At 39.5% G+C, this 26,632-nt stretch overlaps 1 protein-coding gene across 1 annotated transcript in view; it reads right to left on the reverse strand.

Annotated features, from left to right (window-relative positions):
• The window catches only part of LOC150089305 (AT-rich interactive domain-containing protein 3C-like), a 477,406-nt gene that overhangs the window by 422,172 nt on the left and 28,602 nt on the right, over positions 1–26,632 (reverse strand). The gene's annotated exons all lie outside the window — the stretch shown is intronic.

Below are 26,632 nucleotides of genomic sequence, written 5' to 3' on the forward strand. Positions count from 1 at the left end.
TCTCCTATGGTGATGAAGAGTTACTTATTCGAGTAGTGCAATATCATGGCAACTCGTTGTGGAGGTATTCACAATATGAGATTTTCATAATGATGCCAATCTTATAATGATTTGCTTGTTTTACTGGATGAAAAACCCCAGTTGCCTTGCTATCTACGCCTGAGACCGACTAACTCAGCCAAGGAATGCAAAAAAGTTCCTCATCGACAGGATTTAAACCCGGCCTTTTCCATCCCGTGTAGGGAGGGCGGTGACGATACTACTTTAGTTCATGCTTATCGAAATAACGGCACCTTCCCCGAAGGTGCAGTTATTTCGATAAACATGAACTAAATCAACACCAAAAGAAGCAGTACGTTGTTAAAATGAAAATCTAAGTAAATAAAAAAAACGAAAGAAAAAAAAAAAACTAGTAACTATTCCTTCACAGTCTAATAATACATTTGACTTAGACATATATTTTGATCGCCTGTTTGAAATTTTGCAATACCTCATTTGAAGACATACATATATTTAATTTTTTAACGGCTACGTTCGAGGCGTGGCAATAAATTTCACGGACTAGTCCAATAAAAAGAACACAAAGTGAAGGAGCTCAAAAATCGTTTTATTTTCATTCAAAGTAATCACTACCTCACTGAATGCACTCATTGCCGCCGTAGCCGAGAAGTCAGAAGAAGGGGGTGCATAAGTACACGTGCCTTGTGTGACTGGGGTTCAAGCCCGTGACTGCTAAATACGGTGCTGTATCTTATATTCTCTCTAAATTGTGAACTCCTCTGATCGTGTGGTCGTCCCAGAATATAAACAGAAATTTTATTTTTATTTATTTATTACACCTTTCTAAAGGTTTCAAAACAGCCAGCGAAGGCATCCAATGAGATGATGTTCAGTTCGGCGGTTATGTTTTTCTTTATGTCCTGAACATACTGAAATTTCTTTCCTTTGAGGGCAGTTTTCACGTTTGTGCTAGATCGTTAGAGTAGAGTGGATGGTTGATCTATACAATGCCATGTTTCGTCAAAAAAGGCTTCACAACAAGGGCGGACGGAACTTGTATGAAGACACAAGGCCGCGCATTGTCGTGCAACAAGAACCAGCGCTGCCTTTCTCTCGAGACTGCGGCCTCATCCAGGAAATGAGCTTCAATAGTCTTTGAAGCACCTGTACGTATAATGCAGCACTGACTCTCTCTTCTCTCCCCTTCAGGAATTCCTTGTGGATTTATGGCTGAAGTCCCTGTTTGTCGAAAAACATGATCAGCATCATCTTGATCCTGGACTTCTGTAAACTAAACGTATCGATCCTTAGTGATTTTATTCCATCTCTGGGTCGTACTGAAAGATCCAACATTCATCTCCAGCGAAAATACAGTCAAATAAATTAGGATTGTCTTGAGAAGTCTGGATGAAGTCTTCTCATAACGACACTCTTCGTTGGTTGTGCTCATCCGTGGAGCTGTGCGGCACAAATGTTGCAGTTACACTGTTCTTTCAGTCTTCTTTTTCCTCTAAATTTCATGCAGAATTTGAAGAACGTTTCCTTATTCATATCCAACTTATTCTCCTTATTCATATCCAACTTATTCTCCTTATTCATATCCAACTTATTCTCCTTATTCATATCCAACTCATCATCATTCTGAAGATGAAACGATGATTTCTTGCCACAATTTCTAAACGTCTGCAACTCTGTTGTCCTCATTTCGAGGGGATGGCGGACGCCCACTTCTTGGGTCATCGCGAACATCTTCATGTCAGCCTTTGAACCGCTTATACCATTCAAAAAGACTGACATGACTTAACGTTTCATCACCATAAACAGTTTTTAACATATCATGCGTTTCTGGTGCAAGTTTTCCCAGTTTAAAGCAACGTTAATATTTGTTTCGTTGCTCCATTGCAAAACAGTAACACGGAACGTCAACGCTAATAACGAAGCTGGTTGCTTATTGCAACCTGTGCCACCATTCGAACATGACCACAACAGCATCTCCGGAAACTTTATTGCCAGAGCTAGTATATTTTTATATATTGAATTCTAAATTGGAGTTATTTCAACAGTATAATTAAGCTGTTATCATCCTTTCCCAAGAGGAGAGGAGACGGCGTATCTCAAGCAGTTTTATACTAATAACAAAGGAATCCCACGATAATTGCGGTGAAACTTCTTGAAATATACTGCGCTTGGCAAGACTAAGGTCCTATTGAAAATATGGAGATAGGGGAGAGAAAAAAAAAAAACAATAATTATACTAATAAAATAAATGAAAAAAAAAAAAAGGAAATTTTCATTTTCCATTTATACAACATAAATTCCACGTTTATTATAAAAGATAAAATAAATGTTAATTAACATTACTGCAAAACAGACTCGGTAATCTTCAAAGCTTTTGCAAGTCCAAAACACATATATATATAACAGATCACCGATTGGCCGTCCGCCTTTGATGTGCAATATATATATTGAATAAAGTTTAATTTTAATTTTGAATTTACACGATGCAAAATTTTAATTTTGCATCGTGTAAATTCCTTTAATCTGACTTGTGACATTTAAAAATTCCATCATACGTGATGTGATTGAGTGAAATTTGTTTTCTGTGATAAAAGGAAATGAAAATGTTATGATATTTAGTCGGGCTTTATTAATTTTATAGCCGAGCGGGCTAGCCAGGTGGGTAAAGTGCCTGCCTGGTAACCCCAAGGTCGCGGGTTCGAATCCCGCCTCGGGCTTGGATCAAAGTACTGCAAAAACTTTGGGAGGTGCACTATGGCCACAGAAGCCGATGCGCCAACAACTACCAAAAAAAAAAAAAAAATTATTTTATGATTAAAAGGGATCCGGATCATAATAAGTTACATTTTCTACTAATACTGTAAGCAAAGAAAACTGATTACCAGTGACAATCAGTTTTCATGGCGTCACTGGGCGGATAGAAAGTAAATTAATCAATTCCCTGTCTACTCTATGCACTAGTAATGCCTAGGTGCAGTGGCACGGTTGGTCAAAGTTCCCAAGGACCCCGGAACCTTGCAATTATTAAGGCCCACAGCCTAAATCCGGCGTTGTGCACTAGTTCCTTGTGGGAAGCAAGGTGGTTATAATTTTCTTCCTCCCACACAAAGTGGCCTGTGTTCGAATCCGATCAATGGCTGCATGATATTTTCGTGGGCTTTTTTCCCAAGTGGCTGAGTTAGTTGGTCTCGTAGTTTTTTTTTTTTTTTCCCGAAATAGCATATATAATTATAGACTCAATATAGTGACGCCTCATAGCCTTAGGTGTTTTGGCGCTTAAAAAATAAAATATATCGCCCACTAGATCCGTCCATGTGATATGTTGGAGGTGGGAGCAATAATTCTCTTGTTATTTTGTTTAAGGAGACTAGACTGAACCATGTATACGTAAAAAAAAAAAAAAAAAAAAAAACACGAGTTGAAATATTTTGATATACAAAACTACGTTATCTCAAATCAGCGGTTGGGGGAAGACTTCTGCACAGTGGACGCCGATTCGTAATACAGCTTAATTGATAACAATAACCGATGGAACAAAAATGAAGCTGGTTCAGCATTGTTTATTGATACAGAGGGGAAAAGGTGGAAGTGGGCAGAAAAGAAAAAATTAAAATCAAGCAAATATAAAATACTGTAATTTCAGTGTGCATTATTTCTTCGAGAAAATCATCAATAAAAACGAAACTATCAAAATGTTTCTGAAACCCAAACCATTAAAATCAAAAATTAGAAAAGGGTTAATGCTCCTGCTGTAAAACAGTCAGGTTAGTAGGAATACAGATACTGTACTTTCTTTCACGGAGTAGCGACACCGACTATTATACGAACTGAACAGCAGTTACTAGACACACAATGTGTAGGAGTTCAAGACCATATCCAGGATGATGTGCAATCGTTTCCACAGCACATGCGCAAATATCGATAAGGCAAAAAAAAAAAAAAAAAAAGCGATAACATAAACCGAAGCGCTGATGATAATAAACGTCGTCTTTTCTATGCAGTACTGTATACATCTGATGGAACTTTACTTGTCATTTGTAAATAGAAATGAAATCGTACACATGGATAAAGTAACTTCGGACCACCTTCCGAATTTAGAAGATTAAAGAATTTTTGATGACGTCACCCCAATGAGAAATGCGCTCATTTGTAATGTCAATGCAAAAGAGAAAAAGAGACACCTGAAACCAACTCATAAAATCCTTAAATACAATGTCAGACTTTCAAGGGAGCAGCCAGGATACGGTTCATTCTAATAGTCGATTATGCTCCCCCCTCCCCAACACAGAAGCGCAACTAGTGGAAGCCTTTTCAGAGCGAGGATCCTGAGCTAAGGATTACGGATTTCAATTCTAGTCAATATGTATAGAATGTTCTGGCGGCTCCGTAGCCAGGTGGGCAGGAGCAGTAGTGCATAGCACACGCTTCTTAATTAGACCGGGGTTCGAGCCCGTATATACCAAATACGGAGGATGCGGCAGGTCAGGGAATGACCACCGCATATTCCCAGCCCGGATAAAGGGTGAGGGTTGGCGTCAGGAAGGGCATCCGGCCATAAAAATTGCATGCCAAAACAATAAAAAAAAAAAAAAAAAAAAAAAACGCTGACCCCATATAATAATGGGGAAAAGGCGAGGACAAAAAAAAAAAAAAATTTTAAAAAAATGTAGAGAATATTCTAACCCAGTGGTTTTCAACCGGCGTGCCGCAACAACATTCCACGGGTGCCAAGTAATTTGAGTTAGTTTTTTTTTTTACTTAAAGTAAAAGTTTTTTTTAAGTTACTTAAAACTTTTTTTTAAAATTTATATATTTATTTCATTATAAAAAGGTGTGTGTGGTATCTTTGTAATTTTTTGATGTTTATTTAGTACCTCTATATAAAGAATAAAATTATATATATACAGAGAGAGAGAGAGAGAGAGAGAGAGAGAATATCGGATCTAACAGGCAGAAAATTTAGTACGGGCGCCATAAAATAAAATAAATTATTGCCGTTATTAAAAAATGGTTGTAAACCACTGTATTAACCAGACATGTTTCGCCTCCTCAATCAGAGCATTTCTCATGTCCTATTAGAGGAGCACCAGCATGAGAACATGTGGATGCTGTCTATCTGAAAAGCTGTCATGAATAATCATACCACCTTTAAGGACTGTAAATTCTTCTTGGATACTCATTTTAGTAAGGATGAACAAATTTACATATCATTATTATTATATAGACGTCACGTTGCCAAGCGAAGTCTATATAATAATAATAATACCAGAGTACCAGTAATCATGTCACCAATAATGTATGCGTTTCAGTTTACCGTGATTAGAGCCCACGTGATGGCTAAATTTAAAAAAAATTAACAAGTTTTCTGTTTATACTCTTGGACAGTCCCAGTCAAATGAGTTTAGAAGACAGAAAATATACGAACGCTGCAGTATTTTAGCAGTCACGTGGGATACAGTTAACGATAATATTCTTATCAATTCTTATCATTACAATATTGTCAATTAGCCGTATACACTCTGATTGTCGTGGAAATTCTTCCAATTAGGACGGCTAAGGCTACAAATTAGAAATCTAAAACGCTGATGGAGATGATAAACAGTTCCACTTATTATTATTATTATCCTCATCATCTGTTTATTCCAGAGAAGCATAGGATTTCGTGATTCTGAGAAAAGTAACCCCTTCTGTTTGTACCTTCAGATCGGTAGGACTATTAGTAATCCTGAGTTTATGTGCAAGGTCTAAAAATACTACACTTAGTATGATGGCGGCGAACATTCAATAGTGAATCAGCAGCATGAGAATTTCCAGTGTGGCAACCACACCACACAGTGGGAACAGGTAACCACCCTCTGTGACACCAGACATCAAGGCTAAACATAGCCAAGTATCAAGATCAGTATCAAGAGGGTGCCCACAGAGCTCTATATTGGGTCTTTTACATGGAACATGGTGCTGCGGCAGTGGCTCTCCCTATCTTTCGATAACGTCAAAATAATAGCGTATGCAGACGATCTCACCATCTTGGTAAATGGTAACTCTAGGGTCGATCTTGAAACTACCGCAAATTTTGTTCTCCGGGATCTCTACGATTGGACTGTGGCCAATAAGCTTAAAATCAGCTTGTCAAAAACAAAGATGATGATTATTGGATCAAAGTTTGATATCTCTCGTCCTCCGTTGGTCAAGATCAACAACATTCGTTGCCCCATAGTTAAAGAGTACAAGGTTCTAGGAGTGGTAATTGATTACAGTCTCAATTTTATTCCTCACTTGAAAAACTTATTCATCTAAAATACGTAGATTTACTGGTGCAATTGTTAGGGTGTCCCGTTTTGAATGGGGGCTCTCCAGAAAAACTTTAAGTATCTATTACAATGCAGTTTTCCTCCCTCTGGTCACGTATGATGCCGGTGCGTGGTTTCACAGGGCACGGCTCAAACACTTTAAAGCAAAACTCGCCTCATTGCAGAGAACCATCTTGCGGTGTTTAGTTAAGGAATGCAGGACAGTCTCGTAGCAAGCTCTGCAAGTACTAGCCGGAACATTACCTTTAGACTTGCAAGTTACTTATAGAGGATTTTTATACAAACTGAAAAACCAGATTGAGACCGAATTTCTTGGAATAACCATCAACCATCAAGATGATACTAAATGAGAAAGAAGGAGACTGTGGAGCGAGTTAGTTAACATCTGGCAGTCTCGATGGGATACAGCTCCCGTTGGTGCAACAACGAGAAAATTTATACCACAAGTTTCATTTCTCCTTGATAAACGTGTTCGATTCTGGTTCTGCATGGACATATTCACGTCCTACCTGTTGACAGGACATGGATCGATGAACCAGTCTTTTTATGTTCAATTTATCGCAAACAGACCTCTGTTCGTGTGGATCACCAGAGAGTTGGGATCATATCTTGTTTCATTGCTCCCTGTATGACGATCTCAGACTTCCTCTTCATGCACTTACTAATTTTCAACCAGGACAGGAGTCGTCTCTGCTTCAAAGCTCGGAGTTCATATCAGATTCTTCAGGCTTTTGCTCAAGGCGTATTTCTTCGAAGGCGGTCAGTGTCGACAGATCTCAACAGAATGCAGCACAATGGTCCTGCTGATGCATAGCTGGTTAGATCTCCTTTAATAATATATAAACTCAAACCCTCAAGAAGTGAAAGTTTTCCTCGGCCTGCAGACAAAATTAAGTGCTTTTTTTTTTATTTATTAAATTAATTTATTTTTATTTTTATTTAATATTATATTTTTAAATTTAATATTTAAAAAAGCACCACTTTTTTTGTTTACTAATTTTATTTTATTTTTTTTATAGCAGCACCACTCTACCTTCTTCCATTTTACTTATTTTTATTTATTCGTTATTATTATTATTATTTTTTTATTTATTGATTTATTCTATTTTATTTTATTATTATTATTATTTTATTTTTTTTATACAGTACATGTTTTATTTTATTTTCTTCTGCTTCATTTTTATTCATTTCGGTTCCATATCCAGCACCATGGGTGATCGTTTTTTTTTTTTTTTCCCTCTGGAATGAGCCCCCAGAGGATCCTGGCCTACCTTCTGGCAACATCAGGTGGGTCAGAGTCTCTCTCTTGAGACAGTACGTGCTCTACATGGACTGGCCCATCTTCCCGTGGTGTGGACGAGTACCCAGAATCATCTGTCCAGGTGACTGATGCTTCTGGGTAGCCAGAACAGAACAAATGCATAATACACAAACCGAAGTCACACACACATATCTGTCCCATTTGTAATGATACTGTTCTTCACAGAGATACGAGGCGGAGTTGAACAAACGTTCTAGGAGTCACCCTTTACATATACACATGTCCACACACACACACACACTAGACATCTTCCTATGTGGTAGTTTGTTTGTTTGTTTGTTATTTGGTTTTTAGGAGCATTAGCAACTAAGGCCATATTGCTCCGGGGATATGCGGTGGTCATTCCCTGACCTTTCCGCCTCCTCCGTATTTGGTGGGCACGGGATCGAACCCCGGTCTAATCAAGAAGCGTGTGCTACGCACTGCTGCTCCTGCCCACCTGGCTACGGAGGCGCCCTATATGGTAGATGACTCTGATCACCTGATGTATTACCACCAGGAGGTTCTGGTGGTAATACAGAACTCTAATCAGAACTGATTAGAGTTCTGACATTTACCCATTCTTTCTCTTATGGATCATGTCTTTTCCAGTTATGAAAAACCTCACGGCGAGATCTATTATTATTATTATTATAATCATCATCAGTTTATTCAACAAACACCCCTGTACAGAATTATCTAGGAGGGTGACTCATACTCATACATCCAGAGACTTGACCTTGGCCGGCCGTTACGACCGGACACGTTATTTCGCGCTCCTGAATTTGTGTGGAAATGAAGTGTTTAAAATGTTAAATCAGTCTAAAAAAGTGTTCCACCTGAAAGAGCTTATCTGGAGGATTCCGTAGGTGAGATTAGTTTTAATATCTATTGGGAATTTAGTAAATTACCAGCGTTTCTATCTGTGTCCTTTGTTGTCAGACTACAATGGTCACCATGTGGCTGGCAGAAGGGCCATAGAGAGGCACTGATGTAAAGCAGAAGCCACGTTGGTAGTTTACACTTGACTGGGGAGTTGCCCAAACTGTGTTTAAAACTGAGCTGAAAGACCGCTCCACCAAACTGTACCGTAAACCGCCGAATTTTGTAAAATCGTGTGCTTCGAACATGTACTTAGTGTAGAGAACTATTTTTTACTGCGCCGTGCTACACTGGGACGGCCTGCGACGACACACATCTGCTTCACCCATTGTTCTTGAACTGGAGGGTGTGACTACAGTGATCTGCATTATTGAGTGGGGAGGGTGACCCCCATGTGTGTAAATGCTTAAGCCTCTATTAGCGAGAGCTCCTGGTTGCCATCTACAGCCTTCGGCAGTAGCTTCGTCATCGCCACAAAAAGCAGCGACCACCTGCTTTTCACAGCATTAACTTTCCCAATATACTTGGGTGAAACCCCCCCCCCAATCATTGGTGGGGAATCAAAAGTTTAGATTGACCACTGCTAGGCCCGAAATTGTGCCACGGACTTACGATCGGCAACATTTGTAAACATTCCTAGCCGGTTCTTGAGTGTGTGGATCCTACCTCGATAAACCGGATTAGTCTCGATAAACCGTACCTGAGACAAAATGATTAGCCATAGTCACAAATTGACTGAACTTCAGCCAGAAGATGAACACCAACGAAGAAGGCAACAACCTATCCTAGAGCAAAATGATGATTTGCAAATTATAGAGAAGAATGACCACGACGATGGAGCACAGCCACAACAAACTTCAAAAAAGAAATACAAGAAATATGTCGCCCCGAGTACGGGAATGGAGACAAGATCGCAAAGTGAATCGAAAGACCAGCAAAACAATGAGGACCCCCAACCAGAGAACATCGAAGAATTAAGTAAGCAGCCCCAGCCTACCATAGACCCCAGATTGCCGGATGGAACGGTACTGGACCAGGTTTTGGCCCTCCGGGTGGAGCTTGAAAACAAACTGAAAGACTCCGCAAGTAGAATCTCAGCTGCCCTTAGGGCTGATATTGTAGGAATATGGACCAAGCTGGAGACGGTCTTCCACAAGGTTCGCAGTGAGGCAGAAAGAAATGCAGCCAAACTGGAGGCCTACCAGGAATGTAGGGTCACACAACAAATGCAACAGCGCATACCTACCTATGCAAGTACACTGAGTAATCCACCAACTGTGACACAGATGCCAAGAAACGAACAGCCAAAGAAAAAGACACTCCTCCCAACGCCAAACCTGGTAATACTAAGGCCCAAAAATGCCGAGGAAATAACAACAAGTGAAGAAATTAAGGCAAAACTAATAGGCACCATGAAGGAAGACCTCAAACAAACCCAAATCAGAGGAATACGCAAGATGAGGAGCATAGGACTGGTAATAGAAACCGAGACAAAGAAAGAGATGCTAGGAATAATACAAAACCCGAAAATAGCCACTTTGGGTCTAACAGCTGAACCACCCAAAAGAAAAGGGCCAGCCATAATAATATACGACGTAGATAAAGACATCACACCGAACCAATTAGCGTACGAACTCTACCATAGAAACCTACAGGGTAAAATCCCTAACAAAAATCCACAAGAGATAGCAATGCCCAAATACTCCATTAAAGCGAGGGATGGAATAAACAAAAACTGGGTAGTAGAACTAACCCCGGAAGCCTGGCAAACCCTGAAGAACCAAACAAGGGTGTTTATAGAATGGGGCTGCTACCGATATCACGAACGTGTGGTCGTTCCGAAGTGCTACCGCTGCTGCAAGTTCGGTCACACCACGCATACGTGTGCACAAACCACCCCAACATGCGGCCACTGCTCAGAAAAAGGCCATGAATATAATGCCTGTCCCCACAAAGATGTGGGACCTACCTGCGTAAACTGTAAAAACTTAAAGCTAGAGTACAAGCATTCACTGAGAGACCCCATGTGTCCCACGTACCAACGAGCCAAGAGTTTATACCAAAGTAGGATTAACTATGGGGACGAAAATTAAAGCTTACAACACAAATATACTAAAAATAATTCAAATAAATGCGCAGAGGGCTAGAGCAGTAGCCGACCAGATCCGAGTTAAAGCTGAAGAGGAAAACGTCGATGTCATCATATTACAGGAGCCATACTCGCATGGGAAACGGGTTGTAGGCTACCCGCTCACCTACAAAGTGATACACACAGTTGAAGACACCCCATGGGCTGCTGTCCTGGTAAGGAACAGCAATATCACAGTGACTAAAATCACGCAGTTCTGCACGGAGTGGGCCGCCTGTGCCCAGCTAAATACAGCTTTAGGAAACCTGTACGTTGTGGCACTCTATTGTAGACCAGGACAACAGATAGATTTTGCAATCGAATATCTTCAATGCCTGCAGGACATCCTACCAAACCAAAAAATCATCATAGGAGCTGACGTGAACTGTCGATCCCCGACATGGCACAGTACTACCCCTGGCAGGCGTGGAACCCAAAATGGTCAACTCCTTGAGGATTACTTGGCAGGATCACAACTGACAGTGCTAAATCAACCTCACCACTTGCCAACCTTTTGCAACACCCTCTGGGAGGCTACGATCGATGTATCCCTAGCTACTAGGAACTTGGCGGGATTTGTGACTGACTGGAAGGTGGAGGAGGCATGGACTACCTCAGACCACCGTGCAATCACCTTTAAAATAATCAGACAACTGACAACAGTAACACGAACAAACCAACAGAAAAACAGATATGCAGTTGCCAAAGCAGACTGGATGTCATTCAAAAACCTGCTCATCACAGCCATAGAAAGCAACCCAGCCAGTATAAACCCACAAAATGACCCGGATGACCTTCTGAGGGGGACTACAGACCTAATACAAACCATTAGCGATCGAACAATCAAAAGAAAAAACCCAAAACCTGGTGCTGTTCCTTGGTGGACCCCAGAAATAGCCGTGCTTCGACGCCAGATGCAAAAAGCTAGGAAAGATTTCCAGAGAGCCCGTAGGACTTGGCCTGCACATGAAGTGGAGGCTTTAAGACAGCGCTATCGAGAAGTCAGAAATCAGTATACGGACGCGATACAGAAAAGCAAGAAGCGTTCCTGGGAGCGTCTAGTATCCACGACAGGAAGAACTGACCCCTGGGGTGTAGTTTACAAGGTGACTACAAACAAACTGCCCAGGGGGGAGGTGATCAGCACCACCAGGACCTCGCAAGGAGACTATACAACCACTTGGGAGCAATCAATGGGTAATATACTCGACACAATTTTCAAGGAACCCGCGACCCTAACTCTGCAAGAACAACATAAGATTTGCGAAGAAAATGAAAAATATATCACCCCTGCGCTCGAGCCCCCCTTCACCCATGAGGAACTCGGCGCAGCTGCTACCAGGATCAAAAACCGCAAATGCCCGGGACTTGATATGATCGAACCGGAGATACTGAAAAAAATAGTAGAAATTGCTCCGCAAATCCTACTCACCCTCTACAACAGATGTTTGGAAACAGGGAAATTCCCTGCAGCATGGAAAACTGCAAACACCAAGCTAATTCTGAAAAATCCTACTAAGAACCCAGAATGTCCATCATCATACAGACCCATCGCTCTGCTCTCAGTAGTCAGTAAATTGTACGAGAGGCTACTCCACATGCGGATACAGAACCACTACGAAAGGGCAGGCCTGGCAGCTAAAAATCAGTTTGGCTTTAAGCCAGGATCCTCTACGGTGGATGCCCTTGGAGATCTGCTTAGGAAAGCACAAGAGTGCAGGAAAAAATATCTATTGGTCATTTCAGTCGATTTTGCCGGGGCGTTCGACTCACTTTGGTGGCCGAGCGTCCTGAACAGACTGAGAGAAGCTGCAATACCAATCAACTTATACAAAGCAATGGAAGACTACCTTTCAGGCAGAAGAGTGGAAATAAATACAAATTATCAAAAAATCACAAGAAACATACATAGGGGATGTCCGCAGGGGTCTGTCTTGGGTCCTCTCATTTGGAACATGGTCTTGGACGATTTCCTGTGCCAGGACTTGGGGCTGGCTGAGGCCCAGGCCTTTGCGGACGATCTCATTGTTACTATTGAGGCAGATTCCAGAGTCCAACTGGAAAACATCGGCAATCAGGCAATGCAGAAATTACAATACTGGGCCACAAAAAACCAGCTAAAAATTGCACCGACGAAAACCATATCCATCTTGCTGAAAGGATCTCTTCAGGTACAGCGTCCGCCCCAAATAAAAATAAATGGCCTGACCATCAAACTCACCAAGCAAATGAAGTACTTAGGAGTTATCTTAGATAATAACCTATCCTTCATACCTCACCTGAAACACATAAGAATGAAAATAAGAAGATACTCAGCCCTAGTGGCTAGGATTACGAGGAAGGATTGGGGACTGAAAAAACGAACCCTATTGCTATATTATAAGTCAACCTTCATCCCAGCAATAATCTACGCAGCTGCAGTATGGTACACCAAAACATCACTGGTAACCAACAAGAAAATCCTGGATATGACACATAGGACCATCCTATTGACAACCACACGAGCTTGCCGCACGGTAAGCACACCTGCACTGCAGGTGCTTGCTGGCGCGCTACCCCTGGATTTAGAAGCTGTGAAAGCAGGACTGCTCTACTTGCACTCAAAGGGAGTGGCCGCAAATCATCAGGACTTCACAATCAACCCAGCAAGCAGTCAAAAAACGGAAAGAGCCCGACTACAGACCTACCTCCTTCAGGAGTGGCAGCAAAGTTGGACAGAGACGACAAAGGGCGAGATCACTCGTAAATTCTTTCCAGAACTGAACAAAATATACCCAAGGCAACCGGGTTGGTTCTTCCCGGGCTTGCACCTGACCTCGTTACTCACAGGACATGGACCCTTCAACCAGAAACTGTTCAGCTTCTGCCTCGTCGATGACCCAAATTGCACGTGCGGGGAGGTCGAAAGCTGGGACCACCTGCTTTACGACTGCCCACAATACGAAGACCTCAGATGCACCCTCATCACGAAAATCCATTACCTCCCCAAAGGACTTGAACATCACTTCATTGACACGGAAGAGGAGTACCGAGCGTTCTCCCAGTATGCACAGGACCTCTTCACAAGGAGAAGGGTGTTAATTGCCATACATCGAGACTGATAGTACAGTAACATAAATCGCATAAGACAGAGACAATTCCTGGAAAAGAAAACTGTGGAAGAAAAGAAAATGAATGGAAAAGAAAGGAATAAAGAAAAGAAGGAAAAAAGAAGAAGAAAAGAGAAAGAGAATCAACGGAAAGAAAAAAAAAAGAAAAGAGAAAAAAAAAAAAAAAAAAAAAAAAAAAAGGGGGACAGGGATTGCCTCATGAGTGTCCCAATCTGAATCAAGTGGACAAGAATAGAGACAACAAACAACAAACTGCAGCTTAGCTCCCAAAGCCTCACGGCAGCCTGAAGAGGGCACCCTAGCCCCCTTCACCTTTAAACCCTACTCCCCCGGGGAGACGATTCTCTCGTCGCCCCCCTCCCCTCATTTCCACTCTGGTGGGGCATGGGCATGCCACACTAAACTTGGGGCTGTCTTCCCTATTGGCTCCATATTTCTGTCTTTCTCCCCCCAGTCTTCAGCCTTCCCCCCTCTCTATCTTCACGCTAGCGAAGTCCCACACACCTAAATTTAAATACATCCAAAATATCTTCACCCACGTTCTGGCCCAATTCAAGCGACGTCAACCCCACGATTGGCATTGGTATGTGTATGCACGTTGTGTGTACATATGCGTCCATATATGTGCATATATGTGCATGTGTGTATATATGTACTTGTATGCGCGCATATATGCACCCAACTCAAGTGACGTCAACCCCACGATTAACGTTGGCACATGTATGCACGTTGTGTGTGCATACATGTGCTTGTATACATGCATATAAGCATGCAATATAAATACATTCTTTTTTTTTTTTTCTTATTATCATTTTATTTATTTATCCTTTTATTATTATTTTATTTCTTTATTTATTTTATTTTTTATTTTTATTTATTTATTTATTTTTTTTATTTTTTTTTTTTTTTTAGGTCCTAGCCACTGAAATCTCAGGAAATTAGGTGGCAGGACCTGCCAGAGTAACTTAAGTCTACTGGGTTCCTGGTCTGCCTCCACGGGGCTAAGGTGGGGCAACGTTGGGCCTCAGCAGGGGTCCAGCGGCTAAACGACCAGATGAACAACGGTACACGGCACTACACATATACAATATCCATACACTTTTAAATCTCTGGCATTTCCAGTGAACTGGTACACCCACAATGAAAACTACGCGGAGATGGGGGAAACCCCTGGTGCCGTCTGACACTAAATACACCTTACACCTTACTCATACATCCAACTAAACTTATTAGAATGTAACATAGAATAAAATATCAGCAAATACATAAGTAAATAAATATACAGGAAAAATTACATAGATACAGAAATCATACATTCATAGAAAAATTACAAAACATTATATATACATAGAAAAATGACATCGTCAGCTATGAATTGATCCTGATTGTCATTCTCTCAACAAAAAGGAATACCCTCAGTCCTATAAGAGTCTTTTGGAAACACTAGAAATCGTTCATTTAAGATTTCTATGAGTTCGAGGGCACATGTTCTCTTACATATCGAAGGTACAGCTTTAAAACGGTTTTCACAAGCCACCCAATCCGACCAAACCGATTGGTAACACGCTAGGAGATATACAGAACAACTGGTGCATAATTTTGCTGCCTATACTCTGATGGCTGTGACAGGGAAGAGTCCCAGTAGTGTGTAAGTGGAGGATCCCTGCCAAGGTCACGTTATGTAAAGAAGCTGGGTATCTTCTTCGGATTTGTACGCTATACCGAAAAGTTGTACCAATTCATCGATGAATTAATGTTCTATGAATTGATGAAATTACCCCCCCCCCACCACACACCGATCATATCTACATTAATGCATCACGAGTAGTATAAGTCGTTGAACAAACTTATCTGCAAAAATAAATAAACCCCGTAAAAACTTCTAATTCTTTTCACTCATACATGTATTTGCAGTTTTAAAATTAGTGATAACCATTTCCATCTTCAATGTTCAAAGTCCCATTTACGTTTTTTTTTTCTGGCAGAATATTAATCATCAGGTTCTTCAACCACCTCTCAACTCATTCTTCCCAATTATTCGCTCTGTGATTTCTTCCGCTTTACTTTAAAATCTCTTTACCCCATTCTGTGATTAAACTTCAAAATCAAAAGAGCTATTCGTACCACTCTTCTGAACACCCATGGTCCCTTTAAGACAGTTTCTATGGTCTAAACCAGGGGACACCAAACTACGGCCCGCGGGCCAGATCCAGCCCACGTAGTCTGTTCATCCGGTCCGCCCTGCACTGTGCTACAAATGATCAAAATTTCTAAAATATATTGTAATTTTAAGGCAATTCTCTTGGTTGGGTGATTCAATAAGGCGATTCAAAAGCAAACATTGATATTTTAAAAGCTAAACGCCAGTTCCATAAATCACATTAATCTTTTCTGCTTATCTTATTCCTAATGTCGCCTTCCTTGATAAGTTTTTGATAAATAAATATATTTGTTATCATTATTTTTCTATATATTCTTTATTTTTGCATATTTTGTGTATTGGTAAATAAATATATTCGTTTGCTTCATTTTTGTTGTATTTACTGAATTGTACATATTGAACAAAATAATTATATGGCCCGCGCTCGTCAACCTATCGGTTATCTCGCCCGTTGTGAAAAAAAGTTTGTTGACCCCTGGTCTACACGAACTAGAGTAATGTACTGGATCGGGTCCTCAGAAATTTTGTGGTTCGCGAGTTCCAGTTTTTGAATGTAAATAATTGAATTCAATAATATCAAAAAACTCAAAGTATTGTTTTTATTAGGGGTTTTTTTTTTTTTTTTTTTTTTTTTCCCTAGATAATGTATGGTAGTTCTACTGGGTAAATTGAATGACACAAAATACTACTCCACTACTGATATCACCAACTGCTACAATCACCTAGAAGTTACGATTAGTTTTCAAGATTTAAAAATATTTTTAACTCTCCCATCTCAATATGGCGTTGCCAGATGTAAAAAAAAAAAAAAAAAAAAAAACTTTCCTTTTTCGATTTCCGAATTATCTCTTATGATGTTATTGTTATACGGGATATTAATACAGAAATAGAAATTCAATCAACACTAAAAATGGTAAAGAATAACATCATTAAAATTTTCCTAAGTTTATTATGGTCATGCGTACAAAATCGTCTGCGTTTTCATTTTCTACTAGTTTATTAAAATGTTATAATGATCCAAATAAGGGTAATCTATCTGAACTAGACTAACTTTTATGGCGCATTGGCCATAATTACGCCATGATGTGTCAAGTCCAAGGGTACAAAGAATTAAAGGGCATGTAAATACAATTAATAAAAAAAAAAAAAAAAAAAACGCAGTTTGAAATAAGGACTGAAAATTGAGGGTACTCATACCATTGCCGCCTTTATAGTTTTGGCCGATTGAGCGATCGGCATAAATTGTACGGTATCAACCGGATCGATGGGCAGCTAACATTTCAGGGTATACAGTTTCGTACGACCTTTGACAAGTACATTCAGCCTCTTTGTTGCAGAACGAGAGGGATTCTGATTCTTGCCACTCTCCAATAAGCGAAAAGAGCGGCTGAACTCGGAAACTGTTAGTTCTGATTTTTTCGCGCAGCAACTTTTATAAAAATTTATTAATGTCTCATTCTTCTTTAATTTGTTTTTTTTTTTTTTTAATTTTTATATACTTTATATACTATTTTATACAAAAAAATATTAATATTCTAATTTATTTGTTTGTAATTAAAGCTAACTGTTGAATTATTACTGAGGTGTAGAAAATTTAAAACAAGTTTTCTTAACGTCTTTTTTTTTTTTTTTTTTTTTTTTTGCGGTGGCGGGACAGGTTCGGTGCAGTTAAAATTACTGGGGTGGAGTTCTAATATGGTGGGACAGCGCAGGACTCTAATCTGGACGTTTACAGGCTATTGTAGCACCATGATGTTTCCATTTGGTCATTACGTCACCACCGATGATTTCGAATGTTGCAGCTTTGCTACACCAGAACAAATAGTTTGAGTACTAATATACAGCGGTTCGTTACGAAAAAACAAGTGCCAGTATAGAGTTAATCAAGCTGCATATTCAAATCCAAAATTACCACATGTGGCAATATTCTTGTGTTCTCTACCTCTTAACGTGCTCTGAATCTACGTGACTACCCGCAGCATAAACATAAAATTTATTCATTACTATAAAGATGAAAATTCTCTGCATTGCACCAAATAAACAAATATATTCAAAGCGTGATATATAATAATCACTCAATAACGTTTTTCGGGCAGTGTCACGCACCCAGTGAGGGTCTATGCACCAGAACGACTGCAAATATACACGACATTCTACGCTATACGAGTCGAATACGCGAAAGTAACTAAGGCTATGGGTCAAAAAGATGACTTAAATCGAGTGTATTCTGTGATCGATTTGGCGGTTTGCTGTTTGCTGGAAAAAAAAATTTCAGGGAGAAGAGCCATACAAACTTCGCCTAAGACATACTAACTCAGCTACGTTGTGAAAATGCCCATAAAAATTCCTCCCATCCTTGATAGGATTCAAACCGTAAAAATTTTCGGGCAGCCGTTCTCCCGATTCGGAAAAACGGAGATTACATCCACTGTACTGCACTGCTCGACAAAATTAACAGAACAAAATGTTTTTCAAGAATATTTTATTGTGAACAGTGTTGCTCAAGGTGAATATTTGATATAAGAGGCAACGTGGCATGCAAATTCGGAATATCCAATAGAAATCGATCTACACTTTACAGAGCCGCACATTATGTAATTATTCACGCCTATAAAAACAGGGGTTGCGACCACATCACTTCATTCCCTTTTTTTTTTTTTTTTTTTGCTTGCTCAGTGGGATAGCCACTTCTCCAGTACTCAGGATGGCAAGTCATGGTCGTTTAGATGATTCTATGAGATGGCAGGCCGTTAGACTACTTGAAGCTGGGCATAATGTGTCACGCAGTGTTGTCTCGGCACTATGGAGGCAGTTTCAGAAGACAGGAATTATAAGAAGAGCTTTCCAAGTTCGACCGAGAGCTAGGTCAACCAGAGCGGACCACTATCTCGCTCTAACAGCAAGACGGAACGAACCCTAAGGTGTCTTGTCATCAACCACCTCTTGAAGTTGCTGCAGCCATAGGTCAAAACATTTCCAAATGGACTGTGTTAAGGCGCAATTCAAGCGGGCTCTTCGCAGGGAAGCCAGTGGTTTATATCCCATTAACCCCAAACCACCGCAGAGCTCGTCAAAATTGGTGCAATAAGCATGTGACTTTGGAACCCTGACAAATAGGGTACAGTTCTGTTATCTTACGAGTCCCATTTTAGCCTACAAACAGATTCTAGACGTTATTCCATCTGGAGACAACAGTGCGATACCATCCCTCCAACATCAGAGAAAGGGCACTTATGGTGAGGCAGTGTTCTCGTGTGGGAAGGAATAATGATCACCGGCCGCACCCCTCTTCATGTTTTTGATAGGGGTTCTGTAACTGCACAGAGATACCGAGAACAGATCCTCGAACCCTACGTGCGACTTTTTTAGGGATGCGGTTGGCCCAGATTTTCTTTTCATGCACGACAACGCCACTGCACAAGTGGTGGAGGAATATCTTGAAACTGAAGATATCCAACGACTACCGTGGCCAGCACGATCAACAGTCTGAAATCCAATCGAACATGAGTGGGACGCCCTTGGGCGTCGCACTGCACGCCGATAGCAAACTTCTTGGTCACTTGGTGAGCTAAGGTTTGTGCTGGAGAAAGAATGGGAATTGTTGACACATATAGACACTCTTATATCAAACATGGTTCACTTCTGTCAGGCCTGTTTAGCCGTTGATATCGACTTCTGTAATGTGACCTTTTTGGTAATTCTTATACAACCCCTATAAGATGTCCCTTATACTGGTCCGAAGTTTCTCGCTTTCTCCTCATTCCATCATTATTGTATGGTACACCACATACTAACTTTTGTCCCTCTTCATCGCAAGCTGAGGGTTACACCAAGTTTTCTATGTGTTATCTTAATTTTTTCGAGCAGTGTACTTGCGAGGCGCTATGTGAGTCAAATCTGGAGTTTGTACAGGTTGTTCTGCATCATTTTAACAATACATATTTGTCAATCGTAAATACTTCACGAGGTTTATACTTGTATGCCTCCTCACCAAAATTATTGGGATACCCCTCCCCATCAAAACACCGAATGATGTATCCAAAGCAGGAAAAGGTTTTAAAGTGTATATCTCTGCTATCGCTTGTACAGGCAATAGTACAGATATTACAAATTAGCACAATAGCGTGATCACTGGATGAAAATGCAATTTTTTTAATGAGTCGCGGCAAGGGCTTTGCGGTATTTCAAAGAGGCTTGATCGTTGAATGACGCAACTTTTTTTTATATTATTATTACTTGTACTAGGCGGTCCCTGCCAACCATTGGCAACTCTGCCGTATATTTACAATATCCTACAGATAAAAATCCAGTTAAAAAAATGAATAAATAAAATACCTGTGATGACTACTTCAGATGAGGAATGCAACTCTCAAAGATCACATTACTGATATCACACTCTAGAATGTTATGGTAGAGTTGACTGGAGTTATAGTCAGAAGTAATTACGTCCAGTCCACAGAGTACGTCCAATTGAAGCCTGTACAAAGTGGTGCATCAGTTGAGGACACAAGGTGTCCTTTTAGTCACTAGCAAACTATATCAAACAATTTTCAATGCTTCGACAACCGCGCAAAGGCAACCGCAATCTATGAAAACAACAGATCTAAAAAAGTGGACGTTGTAGGTGCGCGCATATGGTCAGGCAGGCGAACAAACCATACGGATATGAATTGTTGATCAGTGAAGAAAGCGGTGAAAAGGGAACTGAGCAATGATCTTCAAAAACGTTATACTGGAGCTCCGTATAGAAGTGAGCGTGCACGGTCAATAAAACTGCACGGTGTGAGGATTTCATAGAAGAGCTACAGCTTACAAGCGTACACCAAATGTCGATTGCAGTGACGAAAGGGTCCATCGTTCTTTGCCCATAGAATAATGAAAACAGGTCCTGGAACGACGAATAGCATTACTTAATTTTCCGATCAGACGCTCGAGTGTGGGTGTGGAAAACACCTAGAAAACGTCGCCTCGAAGGAGGCGAGATCATGGAGTGGGGTTGGGGTTACTTCTCATAGTTCAGAACCAGAATGCTGGTTATAGTGGCAAAAAATCATCAATGTCGAATCGTACACTGCGAACGTGGGTGATACCGGACTACTACATTCCGACAATTATATGAAAATGGTGTTCCAGCACAATAATGCTCCATCGCATACAGTGTAAATACGTGGTTTAAGCAAACCAAGTTGAAAATTCCCTCGACTGTCCCAGAGCTGAGCCCGATCGAACACCTTTGGAATGAAACAAAATGCCAAATCAGAGCACGGCCTGTATGTCCCTCTCTCAGTATACAATTCAACTGACAACTGCAAAGAAGTAAAAATTGATATGAATTGCTGCTTTCGGTAATAAGAAAGTGGTAGGAAATGTTTTGCGCTAGATCAATGCTGTCACTGGAGCCAAAAGTGAGTCTACACCTTATTAATTTGTTTAATAATCGTGTTTTTAAAAACGCGATGTCCAAATATCTTTGGTAGGGCAGAGTGCGTTCAAATGTACAGTTCTCAACTATCCTGGAATTCCAAAATTCTCCTTGAATTAATCCACTGTAGATAACAATTAATCTGCATTAACCCTATAGATTAATTACATGATTAATTCATTGAAGCTTGCTTTGTGAGTTATTGTAGTTAATCTACAATAAACCACAAAGTGTAGTTAATCTACAATAATCCATTCAGTAAGCTTCAATTAATCTACAGTAACTAACCAACCCAGCAATCTGCAGTATACTTCATTAATAAGAGATAATTATTACTACTTTTAAAATACTGTCAGAGCAGACTTAAGATTGAATATTCATTACATGTTTCCTAATCAATAAATTTAGTTTCACTGTTCACGAGTCTTTTATATATATATATATATATATAGGAAAAATTTTCTAGAATTAATCATTCATGAGACGGCAACCCCAATTAGAGAAGCTCACAAGAGAAAAAGACGAAGAATATTGCTGTATTTTGTGGCATAGCATAGATTCGAAAACGCGACGTTTAACTCTGAAATTTACCAAGACCACTCACCTCTCAGCATTCCAAAACGAACACCAATGTGATATTTCCATTGTTATAGGGGGGAAATGAATTTTCATGGAAAGAATTTCTTTAGCTAAAGCTGTAAAACCACGAAAAGTCTGCTGCTGCGAAAATTTGCTTAAGATAAAAAACTTTGAAACCTAAAATTGAAATAATTTCAAGTGACCCAGATAAATGATTTTTTTTTTTTTTTTTTCGTGTATATCTACGCACAAGAGTACAAATCCGTATATTAAAAATATATGAAGCTAAAGGGGAAATAAAAGAAGAAAAACGTTCACAAACAGAACAGTTAGAAACAAAAGCAATAAACTGGCCTTGATTACGCTGTAAGCGCACCACGAGAATGAATCAAGGTCACCGTCAGCATAGAAGTGGAGGGATTAATGACCTAGAGAAAACGAGTGTGGATACAGTATTATATTTAATATTGTATATGTAACGACCTCATCACAGGTACAGTATTAAGCTAGAAATGAGATCGGAATCGATTCTGGGCATTATTTAATTATACATTTATATGATTACTTTTGTTTAAATTTAATCTAAGAATCAAAGTGCTCTAATAACCCCATCACTTCTAAAATAGACGACTGGTGGTTGTGGTACAACTATACTGTCACATAAAAAATAAATCTTCTCTTTATACTCCGCAATGACCACACTGTTTTTCGAGACTATAAGAATATTACCTGTTATAGTGGAGAGAATTCGATTGGGGTCAAGGTTATTCGCTAGTAATCTCTCTCTCTCTCTCTCTCTCTCTCTCTCATTCCATGTACCTTTCACCCACATAAGTGGCACCAGCTTCTTACGAAGAGCAATGCGTTTCTTTAGACCAGTGGTTTTCAATCGGAGTGCCGCGGCACCTTAGGGTGTTACAACAACATTCCAGGGGTGCCACGTAATTTGGGTTTAAGTTACTTAAACTTATTATTATTTTTTAAAATTTATATGTTTATTTCATTATAAAAAGGCGTACAGTATCTTTTTAATTTTGTGGTGATCATCGTAGTACCTCTATATAAAGAATAGAATATATATTCTGTATATATATAATTTGTATTATGAAATGTAATTTTTATAATTATATTATTGTAATAAATATCATCCTAAATAAAACAAAGAAACTTTATTTCAAACGATTGTACAAAGTCTATTGTATGGAGCGGAAACCTGGACATTGAATAGGCGAGCGGAAAACAAATTGCTCTCCACAGAAATGGATTTTTGGAGACGCTCAGCAGGAACTTCTAGAAGAGACAGAAAACGGAATGAAGACATAAGGGAAAAAATGGAAGTGAAAAAGACTATTATTGACACCATCAAAGAAAAGCGTCTAACATGGTATGGAGATGTAAAACGGATGCAAGAAAACAGATATCCAAAGGCTATCCTGGAATGGATACCTCCTGGAAGAAGGTTGTTTTTGTTTTTTGGTTTTTAGGAGCATTAGCAACTAAGGCCATATTGCTCCGGGATATGTCGTGGTATTCCCTGACCTTTCCGCATCCTCCATATTTGGTGGTGACGGGCTCGAACCCCGGTCTAATCAAGAAGCGTGTGCTACGCACTCGCTGCTCCTTCCCTGGAAGAAGGAGAAGAGGAAGACCTAGGAGGCCATGGATGGATGGAGTACGGGAGTGCATGACAGCCCGAGGCTTAACCGACCAAGACACCTTGAACCGCACTTTATAGCGGGGAAAAAAATCCTAACAAGAAATAACTTGTAGGCTGAGGAAACCCATTGTAAATGGAAACACTCCTCTTGAAGAAGAAGTAATAAATATCATATATGTTTTTAATATTATATATATATATATATACACACACACACAAATACAGAGAGTATCGGTTCTAACAGGCGGAAAATTGAGTAGGAGTGCGGCAAAATAAAATAAATTACTTAGGGTGCCGTTATTAAAAAAAGGTTGAAAACCACTGCTTTAGACCAACAGTTTGTTGATGAGAAAGGGTGGAATGACCTTGACCCGCCTGTTGAAATTCTCTCGACTATAACTGATTTGTAATCTATCTAGATTACAAATCGAGGATTTAGTGTCAGACAACGTTAACTACAAAACCATTTTGTAGTAAACATTTTTGTAATTAACCAAGAAAATGTCATTGACGTTTTCTTGGTTTACCGGAAGTGTGCTTATAGCTTAAACTAACGTGTAAACTACTAGAGAAATACATTTCTATGAGATGATATGCATTGCTATTTGTATAAAGTTAAACTAAAGTTGTCTCAAAACAAAAATGCATATTTGTAATTAACGTTGTCTGACACTTAGCCAACGAAACATAAGTACAAAATTAGTACGATACATTACAGAACGCTCAACTGTTCTGTAATGTAACGTGCATGTACTACTTTTGAATTACACTGCGTTAGGAGTAGTTAAAACTCAAATATTCAGTAATGCCATACCGGTGTGAACTTGCTGCACCCACCTGAATTTGACACATCTGCCTTAGATAAAAGAAAATAATAAAAGAAGTTGTCTAAAATAATCAACAGAGAAAAGAAAAAATGGAAGTCGGTTGGTTAGCTAGTTTTTAGGTTAAACTAGAAATTTAATACACACCCAAAACTCAAGAAATGTTTATTTAACAAATTACATTTGTCTTTATACCGAAACCGAAGAAAATAAAATAGGCAAACATAAGAAAATTGAAAGTCATGGTATTTTCCAAAAGAAAGGAATCCTGCCCACCGGATGTCCACAGGTCATTTCCACCGCCGGCCGCTGCCATCATGCCCGAGGGGTCAAACTCCAAATGTCGGTTTAACCAGATTCTACTGGAGTCATTTAACACAGATAGGGCTTGGGAACGAAATTCTTCCGGTTTATTCAATTTATTTTGAACACCCACGAAAACAGAGTTGAAAAGCGTTTGAAATATTTTTTAAATGAAACTCATTGAATCAGAAAAATATTAAATGCTATATTGGATTCTCGTGATTTTTCAATTATATTTTGAAACCTTTTGACTCTTTCATTCTAGTTTTTATATATATATATATATATATATATATATACAGTATATATATATATATATATAAACTATGATCTTCGGAACAAGTACAGTTATATCATTTCGCTTTTAAGCGTAAAAACATTATTACCCCGTCCTAAAAGGTTCAAAGCAACATGGCTCTGTTGCTGCTCGTTGTCCGACAATGTGAAGACACCTTTAGTCGGTCTCAGGCAAGGATGACAGGGTTTCCTCCTCCCCCCCACCCCACCCCACCCAGAGTAACTCGGGTTTTTTGACCAGCAAAACAGGTAAACCGACCAGGTAAAACACAAATTTATGGACATAATGCACAGGGTTAGATTAGATATTTCTCGGGTGGTCATAATATGATTTTTTTTTTTTTTTTAGTATACTGTCTGTAATTTCGGTCAGTATGTCTGCTTACAGGAATAAAAATCTCAATTTCTATGAGATAAAATAATGGAACCTTCAACCGAGATCCACTAAGTCGCCATGTGAAAAAAAAAAAAAAAAAAAAAAACCAAAAAAAAAAAAAAAAAAACGATAAAAGTTCCATTGGTTAGTATGGATTCCAACCTAAACCTTCTCTACAGAATGTTGGAACGACTGCGATCGTAACCAGTAAGTCCAATGCATGGTGAAAATCGGAGCTCGCAACCACTTAAAAAAAAGAAATTAAAAAAGCACAAAAGCACAAAAGAAATTAAAAAAGCACAAAAAGAAATTAAAAAAGCAAGCACAAAATGAGCACGAAACAATCGAGCCATATGCTCGTACAAGACAATTGTTGTTTTCAAAGGCGAGCCTTCGAGTCTAGCACTGTGGTTACTGTTTTGGTATAACAGCAGATATAGCACTCTTTTTTTATTTAACAGGGAAGTAATAAATTTAATGATGTCACCGTTGATAAATTAAAATAATGTTCAAAGAAGTGAAGTAACTTGAAAAGTTGATATAATGGTTATGCACTAATATCAACATTGGTGATGGCTAGTTCATATTTTTCTCAAAAACAGAAAGGGCGACATTAGTTGTAGAGGCAACAAATTAGCGACTACTGTCTCTACAGTTCCCCTGACCCTATGTGGCCGTATCAAAAGAGAAACATTTTTTACGAAGGTAAATCAAAAGGCAAAGATAAAATTAATAACACGTGTTAGAATGCGTTCCCAAAGTCATCGTACTTACTACGTTGTTAGACAAGTCTACAGGTGTGTTGGTTGATATGTTGTTTAATGGCACAAGGGCTACTAAGGCCATATTGTGCCTTACAGGTGTGTCGCCAGTTGCGTGCACTCAGTCTGTGCCGTACAGTCGAGGTGTAATCATGCCGGTTATGCTTTCAAATTGCACAATTGTTTATACGACAGAGACTAAAAGAATATTACAATAATTCAATCAGAGCGATAAAAATGAATTTATTCACCTCCAACTGGGGAATTCTGCACTTTAAAAGGGGAGGGGGGGTGAAACAAACTCAAACGGAATGCCAAACCTGCAAATACTGTATATATAAAAAAAAAAAAAGAGAGAAAAGCAATAGTATCAACCATTCCTCTAGCCAGAGTAACTACTGAAATCCCAGAATTGAAACTTTTTGAACATTATTCTAAGAATCATGACAGGTGCATCAGAAATCACAAAACTTCGAGGCAAACGAATGCAGAACATCCCGTGC

The sequence above is a fragment of the Mastigoproctus giganteus genome, chromosome 2 (assembly GCF_048544385.1).
Source record: "Mastigoproctus giganteus isolate SK-2022 chromosome 2, ASM4854438v1, whole genome shotgun sequence".
NCBI classification, from domain to species: Eukaryota; Metazoa; Arthropoda; class Arachnida; order Uropygi; family Thelyphonidae; genus Mastigoproctus; species Mastigoproctus giganteus.